This window comes from Lepisosteus oculatus, chromosome 4, assembly GCF_040954835.1.
Source record: "Lepisosteus oculatus isolate fLepOcu1 chromosome 4, fLepOcu1.hap2, whole genome shotgun sequence".
NCBI lineage: Eukaryota > Metazoa > Chordata > Actinopteri > Semionotiformes > Lepisosteidae > Lepisosteus > Lepisosteus oculatus.
Window position 1 is genome coordinate 35,430,180 of NC_090699.1, and position 16,411 is coordinate 35,446,590.

General features: G+C 34.5%; 1 long non-coding RNA gene across 1 annotated transcript in view; it reads right to left on the bottom strand.

Moving 5' to 3' along the window:
* LOC138238177 (uncharacterized) overlaps window positions 1-13,838 on the bottom strand; it is a 135,666-nt gene extending 121,828 nt beyond the window's left edge. Inside the window, exon 1 of the long non-coding RNA XR_011189316.1 lies at window positions 13,799-13,838. This is a non-coding gene — a long non-coding RNA (uncharacterized lncRNA). The remainder of the gene's footprint in view (window positions 1-13,798) is intronic.
* Window positions 13,839-16,411: the final 2,573 nt, after the last annotated feature.

A 16,411-nucleotide genomic window follows, 5' to 3' on the forward strand; every position in this document is an offset into this window, starting at 1 on the left:
AACGTTTATTTTTAATATGAAGATTTAGTAGTACTGTATGTACAATATTGAGTATGAACTTCATAAACTACAGTTTTTTTTTCTTTCAGTTCTATTTTTCATTTTTTTGGAAATTAAATTTAATTTTCCTCCTGCCACAATAACACTGAGTATTTTCACAAAAATATCTAGTTATATTTAGTTTGAATGTAATCAGAACTGTGCATTGTAACTGACCATTGTAAATTTACCTTTACCCCTTTATCAATATTCACACAATCTAGCCTTCAGGTTCTTTGCATTTTACACTAGATAGGTTGCATTTCTAAATGTACTGTATTTATTGAACTTTGCATTAAGCAATATTAATTCATTATATAAGCAATGTTTTGCAAAGTTACATGAAATTAATTCAAAACTAATACATGGATTTTATATTTTCTCTAGTTTAGTTGGATTTAGCTATTACTAATATTAGATAATTAGCAATCTTGTGATTTTTTCTAGGACAATAGAATGGTTTTATGTGGAGCACAAAGAGCAAAGTTAACAGAAATCTTGAATAGCTTCAGTTACACAGTGGGTTGTGAAATTCCTAAACCTTGCTAACATAGTGGAGGAAATAGTAAATCTCTTCAAAATAGTGAAAAGCCTTTTTCTTTATAGAAGGTTCATAGTATGTTTTTTTATCTCTGAAATGCCATTAAAATGTTGAGGTTGAGGCAGTTTGATAATGTTCCCATCTATTGTAAATACGAAATACTGTACAGGGTGTTAATGGGAGAAAAGAAACACTATGATGGAAACATTTGAGAATATTTATAATGCTGGCACAGATTACTGAAACTTCAAGCTGCAGGTCCATAAATTTGCTAAATCTGGGAGTTTAGCCAAGCTCCTAGATGCATTTTTTGGTGCAGTACTCCAGTTCACATGTCTTTATTTCAGAACTCTGTCCAGCTTTTCATCTAAGAATTAATGTAAAATTGCATTATTTTTAGGCTGTATCACAAATAAGTAAAAAAGATAGCAATCATGATTAATAGAAACTACAAAACTATGAAACTTTTTATGGCATTGTATGGCACCACTACATCTGCAACACCTCCATTTAAAGCTCAATAATAAAAACTAATGACAACAGCTCACACCTGAAGAAGGCTCCATAGCCGAAACGTTGTTTCCTTTCTTCACACTTTTCAGCATGGAATAAACCTTTTCTTGTTCTTTTGCAACTACAGTAGATGTACAGAAATATACTGAACATTACTTTTAAATTATTTTATGAATCCTGATTTAAAAGATAATATTAATTTGTATTCTTGCAGATATAGTGAATGTTTTTGTACAAGCAACAGCAGCATTGCAAAGTAGTGATTAGTGTTCTGGACCATTCATCTTTACCCATATCGGTCCATCAAACTTAGATGTGCAAAAAGATTTAAAAATTTTTGATTATAACTTCTGTAGGTCATTTTAGACAAAAGTGACCACCAAACAAAACATTAAGAATTTTCTCTAAGAGAAGGTTCTCTTCTCATCCTGTATTTATATGGACCCTTTAAGGCATAAACACTCCCTTTTGGAGTATTTTGGGGTTTTTATTAAATAACACAATACATTTTTGAAACCAAAGCATAATTTGACACATGTTTTATTTTCCAGAAAACCATTTAGGTTTTCTATGACCTTGATCTAATGTTGTGGTAACCACTATGAAGAAAGGCCTGAGAAAACAGATGTGAATGAATTAATATTTGATTGCATTTTTAGTTACTTAGATTGATGTAAAATAGGTAACTACACACCCATCCATGTAAAAAGCTAAGCATAATGGTTAGTTTATTATTGTGTTGAAGTGTAAAAATAAATTTCTCTTCAGTCATAGCAGACATGACAGGAGGAAGAGTCAGTATAATGACTTTTAGTGGCTATGCTTTTTTCAGTTTTTGTTCTGCTCAAAATATAATGCTGTGAAAAACTGTTACATGATGCATGCATATTTTTAGTAATGCAAGTTTCTAACCAAAAGGCTTAGTCTTAAAAAGAGTTTTTTGCCATTTACTCATGAAAAAAGCAGTGAAAAGGGAGTCTGTACAATGCATGCTACAGTGCACTTTCCACAAAATGGATCTGCCCTACTCTGGTTTTCATTGTTACTTACATAATATTAGTTTCCTATCACTTACCATTTTACCTAAAAAAAAAATGATGTTTTGTGTTCAATGATACATCTCTCTGCTAGTAGTCCTGAAAATGGCTTCATGGTTGGTGTTAGGCCAGGAACAAAGTTCATTCCCTCTGGCAACTAAGCAAGGTTAGTGCACTAAAAACAACAGACTAAATATTTTCTTTCTAATTATGTTCTTATGATTTCTTTACAGGCAGAAATCAAAAGAACTGTCAAACTGTTCTTGTTAAACCATTACTTTCATGTAACAAGTACGTCTGTTTATTGTCTGTAACCTAAGAGAACATTTAATAGACAACACTGTCGATCTGCTGTAGCCAAGTCGTATTTTTTCCAATAGATACAGAGGAAATTTGTACACTACAGAGACTTTTCTATTTTTTCCAAAAGAAATATAATCACAAGAACTTTGTCGCTTCCCTAGGGATACTACTATTTATGAATTTATTGGATATTTACAGTGTACTAACCAGACATCAATATCAAGTTCTAAATATTTATTTCTGTATAATTCTAAAGATATCTTTTCATTACACTCTAGATTAAAATACAATAGTAATGTCTGCTTTATTTAAAGTCCAGCTAAAGCAGAAACATAACCTTTTTTTAAGCTCCAGCAGAAACAGAAAATTATGTATAACTGCATAAAACGCTAAGGAGTGACTCCTTGTCACGGAGAGACACAGGGTTCTTTGGTATTAATTGCAAGTTGGCCTTTAATAACCTAATAATGAATTATTTACTTTATTCAGTTCTGTAAATGAGGAACTGCAGGGTGCACATTCCCTTAATCACAAGAATTATTTTTCTATATAAAACTACAAAATCCCTCTCCTTAAAAACCTCTAAAAGAATAAAATATTGGTCATGGCCACACCCCCTCCTTCCTTCAGGGGGTACTGAGAAAAGCCCAGAACCAGGTACACATGGAGGCACCATTGTCCTCGATATAGTTTTACAGCTTTACTGCTAACTTATTACAGTAACTTTAAGTTCACTCCATCTGCAAGGCTTCAGTTGGTGAATGTGCTAAGTTGCCTATAAAACCTGTTGTGACAGTTATTGAATGTTGGGCATTTCAATAAGATATTCAGATGTAATGCTGCTAGCCCTTACTGTATATTGCCAATTCTAACATCAGTAAACCAAACTTCATTACAATTTTGAATACAATGCTTGAATAAAATGTTTTTTTTTTATAAAAACAAATTTTAAACTTCCCTGTTGGTCCCATGCTCTCAGGGTGAGCAGTTTTGCAACTCACCAACTCAGGTGAGGTGAGATCCACGTGTTTGCTTCACACTCTGCTTTTGTTGGATCTGTTGACTGTTCCCATGGGCTACTTTTCAAAATAACTACTGAAGGCTGTTAGAATGCGTTTATAAGATGCACTTTAAAGGAATCTGTTAAACAGGTTCCCTGGAGTACTTCACAACCAAGGCCCACTGCCTGTTACATGGGACAGCTTTCCGTTGACACTAGCTAAACAGTACAGGTACCTCCGTCAATCATTTTATATAAAGGTAGATGTAATAAAAACTTCATATATGTGTGCTCACGTGTGGTATTACAATGTGGTTTGGCAGCAGCTTGTTGTCTGACCGCAAGGCATTACAGGGGGGGATCAGGTCGGCCCAGTCCATCATTGGAGTACAGCTTCCCTCTATAGCGGACATTTTTACAACTCACTGTCTCAGGAAGGATGGAAGTATCAATAAGGATACCACTCATCCTGGTTTCTCATTTTTCTCCCCCCTTCCTTCTGCTAAACGTTATAGCAGCATAACAGCACAAAATTCCATATTCATACAATTTCTTCCCACAGGATGTCAGATTACTGAACCCCTATCTTGTATGTTATTCAACTTGTTGTTGCTGCTACTCTGTGTTTGTTTTTGGTGATTGTTTTAATGGAGTCTTTGTATTGGAGCACACAAGTAAATGAGCACTTAATTGTACTTGTGTATATAACAAAAAACTGAACAGAAATATGACAGTAAACATAACTGACTTTATATAACTGTTTAATTATAACTTTAAAGCAGCCTGGTCATCTGCATGAACAAAGAAAAATAAGCTATGGGAAATTACATCACATCAGGATGTAATAGTTGCAACTGTAATAGTTGCAAGTCAGTTCATTCTTACTGTTAGACATTTCTGCCTTTCTATGGAACTTTCAGCAGTTTATGCATATAAAAGTCTTCAGAATTTCTCACAAGATCTTCTTAAAACATTAAAATGCCATTCCATTAAATTCCATTGCCATAAATAACACCATAATTTCTTCCCAGCTGTGAAACGCAGATATCCCCTGAGTACAGTGTGTAACCAATGTGCTTTTTTACAGCAGTAAAAACAAATGTGACCAGCACAGGGGATACATTTGAAGACTATACCTTGTTTGATGGGGTGTAAATATTCTGGTAAGACAGCTGATGGTGTGTAGTTTTCCTGGGGCACTTTGTAAGGTCATGAGAAGAAGTTACTTTTTTCTTGCTAGAACAACACATTTCCTGAATAACACAAAGGGATTTCTGTTCGTTTAAGTATTTAGTTTTCTTTATTTTTCTTGTTCTGCTTGAGAAGGCTCAGGAGGTGTTTCTTAGGTCCACAAAGAACATGCATTGAACTGTTATTCAATTCAATAAATTTCTGACCATAGTGGAGAGTGGGGTAGGCTGTTGGCTAATACAGTATAATGTGCACCAGATGTGGAAGGACCTTATTGGTCTAATGCTGGAAGGTAATTCATATATTGTTTTACAGTCACTGGTGAAAATGTTTTAGATGTTAGGCTTAAGTAGGATCCCTTCCTTGAGAGTCAGATTTGGTACAGGTATAGTAAAGATACTATATATAGTCAGAGTGAAAAGTAATTATATACCAGTTCCTTAAGGTACATATGTGCGATGCATCAATGTTATATACTGTATAAGCTAAACTGGTTTAAGTTATGAATGTGGCGCTTGTTTTGCATGTTTATTTAGAAAAACAGTTCTAATGAGAAGTCAGTATTAGGCCAGTTGCCATTGCCTGTCCAGGACATGGAAGTTATTTAAATCAGAAAATCAAATACTTTGTTGTTGTAGCAGCTTGTGGGACAGACAATACTTTCTGGAAATTGCATGTCTATGTCTACAGTGCTATCATAGATTCTATATCTTGTCACTAAAAGTGTTTCTAACTGTTTAGAAGCTTGAATTGATTTTTCAAATTTGTATAGCACTTTACTTACAACTGATTTAAGCATATTTCAGGGTAAGGAAGCTTGATTATGAGAATTAAACTTAGTGATTATGATCTATTTTGCAACTATGAAGACGAAATTAAAAAATGTACACTGGTACTAGTTATCATTCCTAAAATTATATCCATATATATCATGTGTATTATTCATATATATAAACCTTTCAAATTTTAAAGCACATTACATTAGCCTAACATATTTGACACCTTTATTCACAATGGAGAATGGAACACTTATTTGTAAAACAAAATATTTTAACTTTAACTGACATATTGGAACTTAGAAATGCAGAATAGCTGTAAAACCTGATTTGCATCCATATTTCAGATTAAAAAATGTCATTTAGATTTTGTGTGTGATTATAGTAGATGAAGCATTCTATTCCACCTAAAGAATTGAAATTAATCCTCCAGTTATTTCATTACCATTGCTCTACTATTTTGCCTATTAACCAGCTGATCATTTAAGGTCTTGGTTTGTCTGGTATGCATTCACGTTCTGTTCAAAAAAGTTTTTTTAAGGCAGTTACTGTAATTCTTATTTTTCCCCATCAGAAGCCCTTTTGAGTTATTTCAATACAATGTCACTCTTCAAGCTATTGCTTTAATCAAAGAACTTGTATCATTAAAATAAAAACTTGTATCTGCTTTTGTCTTGTCATTATAGAATGAAGGGTTCATTAGTAATGATTTTCAACAGGCAATTTGGCACAATGTCACATTCTTCCAAATACACCAAAGTTTCTTCATTAATTTAAATATCTATGACAAGACTTTTCTGTTACAATATGTTTTGTCCCCATGCTTTTTTGATTTCTAATTTTTACAAAATATACATTTTTTTAAGCCGAGAATTATTTGGTGGTGACTTTTCTTGACTAGCAGCTGGAAGCCATCTAATTAAAATTACCTCCGTCAAACCACATACAGAGCACCTCATTAAATGCAAAGAAATTTCTCACTCCTGTGGATAGAGTTGCACAGAGAGGTATACACTGTTTTTGTTCTGCAGCAGTCAATTTAACCACGCCTACATACCGTGCCTAATTACCATTCAATGCTAAGCACAATAATCTTTTCAACCAGTATGATACTGCTTGTAGTTTTACAATCTCTAGTTGCTACAAAACCTCCACGTCTAGTGCTTGATAATAACCTAACTGCGTGTTGCTAAATACAGTAGATGAAGCCCTGGGAGCTCACTTGTTCCCCCTCCTACAGGCTCATCATGTCATGACAATTCTAGCAGGACTATGTACATTCTTTGCTTCTCATGTAACAATGGTTCAAGGATAAGACTTTGATAGTAATGAACTGATGTTCTGCTTACCAGAGCCCTGTTGAATATTTATGGGATGAGGTGGAATGTTGTGAGGCATCTAGGGTTTGGACACCAGTGAACATGCACAAACATGTCCTGGCAGCACAAGACAAATGGGACAGAATCCAACAAGACAGCATCTGCATTTCATGTGTCTCAGATGTATAGCTACTATTGCTTCTAATGGTGACTACTCTATGATTTCCATTGCAGATCACCCTGTTGATAGCAAATATTAATTAACAATGTATATACTTATGCCATAACTGTCCAGTAAAATATAAGTGCATCTGTTACAAAAAATGTTTTAGTAACCATTTAGTAACTGTTTTTGTTTAATTTGATTAACAATTGTATAAATGTTTATTTTGTTGCTCAGTGTACAGTGCATTGTTCTATATTGAACCCTGATTCTACTATGATTCATACTTTACTTTTGGTGCACTATCAGTATAAAATTAAGAGATCCATTTGTATTACTGCAGACAGTCACTGCATACTATTAAATTACCATTAAATTTTGCATTGGATAATGGCATCCTAGCTTTTGACCACACCAATGGTCACATTTCACATACCTGTACAATGAAAATGTTAACTGTTATATACATGATATCAAAGTAACTCAAATTTGAATAGATTGATTTCCTCCAAATAAGTGCTCTTCAAATTGAATCAAGCTGGATCTTCTGACAAATATAAATTATATGGGATATGACCATTAATGAAGTTGTCCACTATATAGCATGAAGATCTGGCTTTGCCAAGTTTTTTTAATTTACTTCTGTGCTTTTGTTTTACATCCATAGTCTTTTTGCATAAACCCTTCTGCTCTTATACGTTTTGCATCCTATTAAGGAAAGCCTGTCTCACCATTTGGACTTCAGGATATAATTTATACTGGGGTACTTGTCTGATACTGCAGATTGCTTTTTCATCCAATATCTACACATTTAAGATCTGATATAGTAAAAAGATTCACATTACAGAAAACAGGGAGTGTCCATACTCGTCTATCTAATCCAAAACTTCTTACAGATAATTCCACTTACTGTTTTCCTCACCGGAGGGACAAAGGAATAAACATTCTAATATTAACAATGTTTTTATGAACTTCACTCAATGCAAGCTTCCTTAGTTTTCTGACTGCACAATTGTCTCCATTCTAAAGTGCATGCCTGTGGTGTCCCATGAAGGACAAGCTTATCTATACACCCAATGCACAATGTTTTATAGAAATAGAAAGGGTTTTCACATTTTTTAAATGCCAGCTTCATATAAGCATTTTGAAGTGGTTTCTATCTGGAAAGAACAGGTAAGGCCATTTCCTGGGACAAAAATTGGGATAAAATGAATTCTGCTCCCAAAAATTCTAATCATTGCATAATACATGTAATTAGTTCAAATAGTGTTAGTTCCTTGTCTCCTGTGCACAGTCCATTCTGACAGTCCACCTGACTGTGGGCAGATTTGTACATATTTTGGGAGTGACTAGAAGTGGTTAAGTTCTAGAGGTGGTTATCTAAGTTAAGGTTGTTATTTGTCCATTATTGTAAACATGGATATTCCCCTTTCATGCTTAGTACTCTTTCCAGGTGATGGTTCCAACTGGGCCTCTCACAGAAGCAGAAACAAAATCGTATTACTGGGCCCCCTTTACATAAAATACTTAAGACAGTGGTAAAAATCTGTACAAATCTGAGCTCTGACCACATATGCTCTACCTTTATTTAAATAACAGTTTCAGCTGCTGATTCTAAATAAACACACTGTCCAAAATTCCAAAAATTCCGTCTTCTTGTGTGAGAGGGCCAAGCTGGTTGGCTCCAAGTAGTTAGTCACGTTTTAAATAATGGCTTTAAGGGACCCCTTTAAACTTAACTGGTATTCACAAAACAAATCCTCTATCAATAAAAATGCTGGCCACCACTCAAGTAACTTTTCCCTGACCTGAGCCCCACACAGCCAATCTCACAAGTGTTATTACAACTCTGATGTTCTTATTCTGGGGATTTGATGCCTACCAGCAAAAGATCCACTGAAACTTTTGTTCTGCATGTATTCAACATCACTTAAAAAAAATAAGCTTTTTTTTTTAAAAGGCAGTAGTTTTAAAATGTCCCAATTCCAATTCATTAGCATTTTTGAATAAGCATGTGACAGGTCATACTGGGTATATTTCTGGCACAGTATAAGGGACTGTACTCTTCCAGTAGTAAACCACTACCACTTGAAACAGACGAGGCCAATATAAATAAACCAGCAAGCTGTGGTGTCTGGAATCCTTACCCTTAAATTAAAATTGAGTAAACAAGCAGACTGCTGTAAGTCTCAGGAGAGAAATTAAACCTTCTTAAATATTTCCACTCTATATGAATAAATGCAGTCTATTATAAATTATCTGACATTAATTACTGAAAAGTGGCTATTGAACAAGTGTTTTTTAACCATACTTAAATGTCACTTGGTCTTATAATTACATACAATCAAAATGGTAGAATAACTACAATTAAGAAGATTTTTAAAATAGAATTAAAGCCTCATCTTACTGTAAAGAAGAGAATTGCAGTTCTTCAATACCTGTGAAAGAGAACCTTTTTCATTGGAACTGGCAGTTCCTAGAATGGATGGAGTACCATCCTGCCTATATCTCGAGATTTATTTACCATGGGTGCTGCCTCATGACCCAGAACAACTAATAGTGAGAGTGTCCTAGAGATGTTATTCAGGGAAAGGGGAGATATTGGAATAATTCTTTCATGGAATCTTGAAGTGAGTGATGCCAGGAAAAATCAATTGCATTTTGCACTGGAATTGTATCAACATTTCCTATTGGTTATTTTACAGTCTGCATATACTATAAAAAGTGTGCGAAAGCTTTGGGCTTCTAATGGACCTTTGTCTGTAGATTTTTATGGAGAACTGAATCTTATCATTTTAATATCATGTGCAGTTCTCTGAATTCATTAAATAAAGCAAATCCTGGACATCACTGTTTAAAATGTCTCAAGAAGGGTCATTTCTATGGCTTAGCATCTACTACAGTAGGTTATTCTAGTACACCATATTTTTAATTACATGTTATACCTGCTAGATTAAATTCTAGATCTTAGTGTGTGTAACTACAGACAGAAAAAAATTGTCTTTTATTTAACCTGTTGTGTTCCGAGGTATTTTTCAAGGAGTTTTTACATTATAGTTCTCTCTGTATTCTTTTATTTTTCTTTATCTAGGCTAAATAGAAAATCAGTAGTGCAGCCATTTTCATTTCTTATTTAACTGCAAAAATTAATATTAATGCTAATGCCCTGGATGTTTGCCTACCACGAAAAATAAAACCAGATAGTGAATGGGTCATAAACATAAAGAACGGATGTTTCATTTCCTTCAAACTATCACTATAATGCAGAACCTAAGCTTTACAAGTGAACTGGTGAGTGCTAATGTGCTACAAAATAATGGACACCATTCTACCACCAGACAGGCCTCAGTTATAAAAAAAAGAGAAAAAAATGAAGAAACAGTACTTTATTCAGAGGAAGACAGTAGCCAATGAAGGCAGAGAAATCCATTCCAGCCAAGAAACACATCACAGCTACACAGAAAAGTTACTATGAAAATAAATCTGACTAAATTTATGAATTTCAATATCTTCCTGTCAGAGCCTCCAACACTTGGTGCGGGACCACAAAATGGATCAGAATACATTTGTTGGTCAGGAAATTTTTGGTTTATAATAATTTCTTTTTTCCCTCCACTATTTTCCACTTTCTGCAAATGACAGGTCAAATGTTTCAGCACCATGTGCCCTTAGCAACTCCCACTGGGCAGAATGGGATTGGTACCATATTGTGACTTAAAGAAACTAGTCACACAAGTTAAGACATTGTTTAACTGTAATACTGTATATCCAGCGACATCTTATTTTGTCTTATGGTCCTGCTGGTGTTGTCCAAATGTAAGCATAAAGCAATATTTTTCATAATTTGCAAGTCTTTCTGTACCTTATTCCTCTTCTGTGGTAGACAGAGCTCTTTCCCCCAATACTTTCACCAGTTTTTGGTGAAAGCTTTCAATTTAAGGAACACTAGTTGTTGCTGATCAGTCCCAATGTATACATGACACCTTTAGTAACACCACAAGGTGTCATATTATCATTAAAATAGACACCAGAAGCTCTCTCATTGGATGTGCACCAATGTTGTTACCATTTGCAGAAATTATTATTTTTAGTGTTCATTATAACGGCATGGACTGAGAAATAGTCTTTTATTGGTAGTGTCAGTTTCATAAGTCTTTCCTTATAAGATATTTAACAAATATAAAATATTAACCATTTATGATTGACAAAAGGCAATAAGTAAAACCATCACTCATTTCTTATCCATGACATATTGTACTGTATGAAGCCCCAGTATGATAGTCACACAATCCTTATAAAGTTCACCAGATTATGCAGTGCCCAATTTCCAGTTGGAAAACACTAAACATTAATTACACCTACCTAAGGTGTTTCATTAATATATTTACTTTTCCACCAGTATACAATTAAAGGCTTTGGCAAGTATTTTCTCTAGACAGTGGGAAAACATTCTAATACACTTAGTTGTGCCACAAAAGCTATCAAATGGAAAAACAATGTTGGAAGACCACTGCAATAGTATGTTGGCTTCAGACAGTGGGAAACACTACTGGACTGACTTCCAGTTTTCTAGTAAAAACATATTTAGGCTTCGCGTTACACAACCAGTTCCACAGTGCTTTTCTGGCTGTGTTATCACTGTTGCATCAACAGCGTCTGATACACCATTCAATATTAAGTATTAAGATTCCAAATATATTTTTTGAAAAATAATTTCTTCTGTTTGTATATTGTAAATGGTGGTGTTAAAAAATGCCATATCTCACAATTTAATCACTGTGGCCTACTAATTTGGAAGACATCATATAATGTCAGCTTCTTTTAAAATAATGACTCAAGTCATTATTAATCACAGTTTCTTACTATATGGAATTTCTTACCATCTGTGGTATTTTAAAATGATAATATTGCTCGATTTGAGTACCGGGTCCTGCACTTGCAATTTCCTCAGAAACAACTGAAATGTTTTTCAGTTAGTTCTAGTATCCAAAGCCAAAGTGGGGGCTGTACAGAAACAGACAGACTTATTTTTCATTTTAATGACTTTTCTGGGCAATTACATTGCTTCATAAAGAGCAGGGGCAAGAGCAGTGTTAAAGTGCGTAATTAGGAGAGAAAAGGGAAAACATTCCAGAGAGACTCATGGGGATATTGAACCAGCATGGACTGTAATGAGCCTGCCAGTTTCCAAAGCTTATGCTTGGTCACTGGGGCAGGAAAATGCAAGTTAAAAACCTTTTAGGCTCAGAAATAGTTTCAAACCTTTTGCCAAAGCCAAGGTTCTCACAACATGTTTCATAAAAGCTGTTGCTTCAGGAATAGACATCATTTTGAGGAGCATCAGTCACAAAACAGTCACAAGGGACAGTCTTTCTGCTGCCAGTAAGGAGCACCGGATTTCTGAGGTCCTTTGAGTATTAAAAGGCAGGCACACTAACTTGCAGACACTCAAAACTGCCCTCCAGATTGTAAAAACCTTAAGAGTAGATATTTAAAGGTCTCAATCTTACAATTTAAGTTAAGATACACTAGCAAACTTTAGCATTACGTTAGACTACTAAAAATGGTGTTTCTTAGCAGTATGGGAGTTTATTGCAAGAAGGATATTGGTTGTTAAACTGTAAACTGATGTGTCCATTTTGTAATTCGTGCAGTCACCTAGCATTTACAGTATATTGTTCAAATCAATCCACCTTTCCATTAACTACATAAAATACAAAGCACAGGAAACTGACTTGCCAGTTTACAGGTTTATTCAAGTGGATCTCAGTCTCTTAAGCACAATGTCACATTTTTATTTTCTTGTGCAACCTTTAAAAACAGCGTCCCTTGTGAAGCCCTAGCCTTTGACTATTTATTTGTCAAATCATGTGGCCCTTCAGCTTCCAAATTTTAAGACCACATCTGGACTTTTTAACTCTAAATTTCACCAGTTCACAATGTCTGGAAATCATTATTTTTCTGCTGTGAAGAATGTGACAGGCATTTAGTAGATAACATGTTTGATTGGAGTGCAATGTAAGTATACTAGTTGTTTGTTTTCTTATGTTTTCTACACATTTGCCGAACTCTGGGAAACTGTTGCAAGAAGTTTATGACTACATTTGATCATTCATCCTTTTTATTCCTTTGAAAATGAGGATGTATAAGATATTGTACATACTGTAGGAATTTCCTGATATCTCTAATGCTGGAAGGATACTAGAAACAGATTTGTGGTATTCTTTGAGACTCAGAATGTGAACTCAACACTAACCATATACTGAATACATACTGTATAGGTTATTGTGCATGAATCCTGTCACAGCACTGTACAGTATACTATCTTAAAGTTACTTCTATAAATAAGGTAGTCAAACCTTTTTCAAGTGCAATTACATTTAAGAAATGATGGACCTCATTCCTTCCACCTGGTGCTGGTCCCCAGGCTGTAATGAGATTCTACTGACAGCTTGTACCCCTGTGCTTGCCTACTGATGACAACACCCCCGGATGTTTGGCAACATAATGGTCAAAACATAAAAAGCAAACAAAATCTAGAATGACAGCTGGCCAGTTGAAATACAATGGGTCAGTTGCATCTGCATTATAACTTGCATTATGAATATTCTATAGTACGCTTAATTGTAACAAACTACTCTGCTGTTTCATGCGGGAAAATATTACAAACTTAAGTCACTTAATGTGACAGAGGAGTCTGTCACGAGGCACGGGTAGCACTGGAAAATACAAATCACACTTTCCGCCGACCAGTTGCTAGCTAGTTTCTGAGGATGCATACTCGGGGTCTCGCTGGTGACTGCCGTTAATAGTCATTTGTTAACTGGAGGCACAGATGCATACAAGGTGATTGACCATTCGTTTGAATGTTGAGATTGTGATAATGGAAAGTACTCTCACTTTGAATGATACTTACCTTTTCATTCTGTTGTTCAAGACTTCCTGTTTACGCCAACCTATGGTAGCTTCGAAGGGCCAAACCTAACTGCCCTTCTACAGGTGTATTTATAGTGTAAAGGGGGAAATTCAATTTTTGTTTTCTATTTGAAAAGGGTAAAAAAGAAGTTGTAAAATATTGTTTTGATATATCTGTTTTTCTCTTTAGTTTGTGAATATACTGAACTAATTGCAGAATTGTTAACTATTTTGTTTGTAAAAAGACAATGTAACAAGACAATGGTTCATTCCAGGGGGCAGGGGCCATACATAATATAAGCGGCTCCTCAGGGCTGAAGATTGTTTGGAGATAGTGGGAGATGATAGTGGGAGATGATAGTGGGAGATGATAGTGGGAGATGATAGTGGGAGATGATAGTGGGAGATGATAGTGGGAGATGATAGTGGGAGATGATAGTGGGAGATGATAGTGGGAGATGATAGTGGGATGTTCTGGTGTGTAGTAGTAAGCATACAGAGCTTTAACTGTGGTGATTTTTTTTTTTGTTCCTGATTTAAGAACTGTTTTTTTTGGGAAGAGGAGCACTGTAAATAAATTGCACTTGATGTAAATTAAAAAAACAGACCTAATTTGACCATTGCCCAGGCCATTTTGTGACACTTAACCAAAAAAGAATAAGACTTTATTCTTATTAAATATATTGTATGTATATGAATTTGTTTGATTGTACAGTATTTGCAGCAATCCCTGCTGTAATGCTTGACTGAATGGCATTTCTCCATGTAGTATTCTAGTTCCTATAGTATTTGTTTTTAATTTAAAGGATTTTAAAATTGAGTGCTGTCCCACAAAAAAGTGTCATAAAACATAAAAAAGCGTATTAAGATAAAAGCATAGGTTAAGCTGCAGCCTTGTAAATCTCCACTCAGAAGACTTACAACAGTTCAGGCTGGAGTTTTGTGGACACGAAATCAAAAAATGGCAGTGAAGTCATTGGAGAAGTTGACAGGTTTATATGCATGAATGATAGAACTTCTTAAGGAGGTGACGGCCACTTCAGTTCATTATCATTACTTTAAAAAAAAGACAAATACCTTTAACTACATAAGTAATGCAGTATTTGCTCCCAATATGCATTCCAGTAACAAGATATTCATCACTAGAAACACTAGATAAATAATAAATATACTGTATAGTTCTTTTCTTTTCGTCCACTCTTTAAAAAGTTGTCACTAAGCACTGTGACCACCCTTGGCTGAAAAAAGTAAATTTATTTAATGCAATTATATCATTATTGAATACCCTTAGGTTTATGGAAATAGTGCTGACATTGTTTTTTAGTGTCTACTGTACCTTGAAGTATTTGAAGTACCTTGTAGCTGAATAGATCTCAAAAATATAGTGATAGTCTCACCAACAACACTATGGTGTTTTCTAGACATACTGTAGTAAATGTATAGCCATCTCCTGGTAATTGCTTGGAGCTTGAGTTATAGAACTCTGAAAATTGTCTTTTTATCTATAAAAAACAAGATAAACTGGTAAATAGTTTAAAAAGAGTTATGGTGACATATACTGTAAGTATATAAAACAGTACTGTAGATAAAGCAATACAGTATGTAGTAGACTTTTGGAAAGCTCCCACATACTGTGTCTATATATAGTGCAGAAGCTTATCTAAAACCTTGCTCTTATGTGTCATTTCAACTAATCAGTGGTGTGAAACAGTGCAGTGGTTGTGCACACAATGTCACTTTTCATTTCTCAGACTGGGCCCACCTGGCACAGCAAGTAACTGTACAGCAGTTCCCATTACATATGACATGAGCTTTATTAGAACAAGATCCCCACTTATTTCTTACAAAAGCACTTTGCTGTACCTGACATTTTTGGGGGATGTACAGTACATTTTAATTCCAAATCATAGCTAGAAACATAGTTATCATAACTCTCTGCAGCACCTCAAGATAAGTGCTTTTCAAAGAGTACAAAGTTTCTTTTAAGTTTTATTAACTTATCAATACAGTAAATTGTAAAATGTACTAGCATGAACTTGATAATCTTGGAGTGGGGTTTCAAAAGTTATGAATTGAAGAGTGTCATGTACTGCATATATACAGTAGGTACTCTTACTGGTCAATAATGGCCAAACATGATTTTTGTTTGGTTGCTTAATATACTTCTGTGAAAAAGTTCATTTTTTGAGAGGTATCTTAGTTATTAAAATGAGTAAAATTAGTTATCAGCTTTTATATTTATATATTTATATTTCTAGAGTATATTATATATACATATATATTTATACAATATATATATACACACCTGAAGAAAGCTCCACGGCCGAAACGTTGTGTTCTCTTTCTTCCTTTTTTCAGCATGGAATAAACCTATTACTTGTTCCTTTGCAGCCTACGCATGCTGACGCAGCTACCCACCTGATATATATTTATATATTATTATTTATATTTTATATTTATAATTAATTTGCTTAACATAAGATTTTAATTTTCAACATTTATTTATGAGATGAGTAAACATTTTCTTTGGAATTACTGACTGATTTTGGTAGACTGGCAATCTTTTTTTAATTAGATAATCTATATTTTCCCATTTGAAAGTGATGCACTTGTC